Genomic DNA, 2,663 nt, shown 5'->3' with positions numbered 1-2,663 from the left:
CAAGATGACAGTAAGGACAACAGAGCAAGATAACAGTTAGGAGGACAGAACAGGATGGCAGTACTGACGACATTATAACAGTTAGGACGACAGAACAGGACAACAAAGCAAGATGACAGAACGACAGAACAAATCTACATAAACAAATAACATACACATGAACAGGGTTTGAAATGAACTTTTTCACTCACCGGCCAATTTGGCTACAAAATATTTAAGTTACCGGCCATTTAGAAACTCTACTAGCCAAAAAAAAAAAAAGAAAAAAAAGATTATATATATATATATATATATATATACGAGATATATAGGCCTATATATGTCACAAGTTCCTCATCCTTTTCACCAAAAATGTGTTTTCGGTGGACAGATCAATACAGAACAAAGAACACCAAAAAAATTAGGATGTCGGAAAATAACAATTTATTTTCTGTTAACCAAATGCTTTTTAATCTCCGCTACTGTTTCAGTGCAAATGAACAAGTGCGCCGTTATTTGTTGCTAGGGACGTGTGTGTTCAAGTAAGCCAGATATGCGCAGATTCAGTGCAATACGTTGTATTTAAAGGGACTATGTGTAGGAATTTCTCCCATCTAGTGGTGAAATTGTATTTTGCATTCAAACGAATAATGCTCTCCAGCGCCTCACTTTTTCAAATGCGCGTTGCATCTATGGTAGCCATTATGTACCAAAAAGCTATGACAGGATGTAATAGCACTTCGAGTTTTTCTTCGGGTGAACAGGTTTGTTATTTAAAACAAACTGAAACTTGAAACAACGAAAAAAAGAATGTTACAGTATCAATTACTGACTGTGAAAAACATTAACTATGGTAATTAGTAGTAATGCCTTCTTTACTCGTTATATTTTTTGAAGTACGTGCATTGTTAGATATCATCATCATCAGAGCCTTCTCTAACGTTACTTTACTCAATAGCTGCTATTCATCAAAGAGCCTGTTTAACTTTTAACTATAAATGTTCTACTGTCTATATAATAAAGTACACAACCAAGCAATGAAAAAAAAGCTTGTAATTAAGACCGTAACATTGACTTACCTGTCGAGAAGAAAGCAGGCAACTTCAGGGTCTCTTTTGAAAGCTTTCTCCTGCATTAGCTATCCCGACATTAACCCTTGTTTTTGTAATCTCCGGTCACGTTTCCTTTTACGGTCTATTTTGGACTTTTTCGACGACGAGGACTCCTTATCCTGTGACTCAGCATAATGTATGAATGAACGGTGTATAAATAACCGTGCAGTGCATCCTTTTAAACTTGCCGGAGGAGTGACAAGCGCCTCTCACTGCTCTGCGCGTCCGCTTCTGCTGGCTTCAGTCACGTGACGCTGGTTCTGAACGAAAACGCGTTGTGGAAACGCGTTGTCCTTGTACTTTTTGTCCCTCTCTGCTATTATAGTTTTTCAAGATGGCGGAACTACATGGAAGCCTCCGTGGACCTACCCGTCCCATGTATATAAAGATAATAAATTCTTCGTTTACGAGGATTAGTCTGATCATTGGCATAGGTATTTGTACACCATTGAGGGCATATTTATGAATAAAAATATTGATTTTAGATAATAAAATACCTAAAAAGCTACACACAGTCCCTTTAATATATCATGATGACTCACGAGTGTTTGCACTAAATCTGCACAGATTTGACTTACATATATTTCCCCAGCAAGTGACTGTTGACAAGGACAAATGTATGGCACAAAGCACAAAGCAGTTGACTCATTTTTGGCACAAATTTAACCCCATATTATATACAGCACTTTATTTCATTAGACTTATAATGATTTAGGCGTTGTCCAAAACCTTTTTACAGTTATTGGTAAAACATGATTTAATTGCTGAGGTCACAAAATGCGTTATCTTTCTGCATTATAAATCATGAAGGTCACCATCTAAGCACTGATTTCTTTGTAATCAGTAAACAGCAAGGTATGGCAAAGCTGTGCTGCCATCTAGTGTGCAGAAAGTGAAGCAGACTTCTCAAAAACGTTTGTAAACTGTTTAATAAATAAGAATGTGCTATTTCTTTCTTGCATGAAACAATGTCCTGTTTTGTTGTGTAAGTATTTGCTAAAATAGAAAGCCGTCGTAACCTCACAGAAATGTTACAAAAGAATCTTTGGTTTTCAACATGGAATTTTATACTCACTCTGTGCCTTGGCTGCAATTATGAGCACATTATGGGGCCAGTGAGAAATGCGGAAAGAAAGGCTACTTTGTTGCTAATGCCACAGAGTGGGTGGGTCAAACAGTCCACTCTTGTATATATTGTTGTTAAAAATCATTTGCCTTCATTGGTGTGAAATGGATAGCTATATTTAGACAAAGTCATTACGAAGATACTCTGCACACTTCTCTGGACACAGTTAAGGTAAAGAAACAAATATTAATTTACTAATTAGATGCATTAAGAAATGTTTTTGCAAGTTCTTTAGTCGTTATTTTGCTGATAAAACTCATAATTTTATATTTGGCATATATTTTTGAATTACACACAACCTTTTTCAGTGCAAAGAGTAAATGAATGCTAAATTAATTAATAAGGAAAATATTAAAAATACAGCTTCACATGCATTTAGAAAACATAAAATAGTGCACATATTTCTAAATAGTTTCTTACGTAAAGTATTTACAAAAAGTAAAATT

The 2,663-nt window shown here is 35.4% G+C and overlaps 1 protein-coding gene across 2 annotated transcripts in view; it reads left to right on the top strand.

Annotated features, from left to right (window-relative positions):
• The first annotated feature begins 2,310 nt into the window (after nucleotides 1-2,310).
• LOC307171165 (cationic amino acid transporter 2) overlaps nucleotides 2,311-2,663 on the top strand; it is a 6,666-nt gene continuing 6,313 nt past the window's right edge. The window contains exon 1 of one of the 2 annotated variants that reach the window (XM_079892630.1): nucleotides 2,311-2,388. The gene's annotated coding sequence lies outside the window, so the exon portion shown is untranslated. The remainder of the gene's footprint in view (nucleotides 2,389-2,663) is intronic. The other variant, XM_079892631.1, reaches the window with a different exon arrangement.

The sequence above is a fragment of the Squalius cephalus genome (assembly GCF_949319135.1).
Source record: "Squalius cephalus genome assembly, chromosome: 14".
NCBI classification, from domain to species: domain Eukaryota; kingdom Metazoa; phylum Chordata; class Actinopteri; order Cypriniformes; family Leuciscidae; genus Squalius; species Squalius cephalus.
This window is presented reverse-complemented; position numbering and strand designations above follow the sequence as displayed.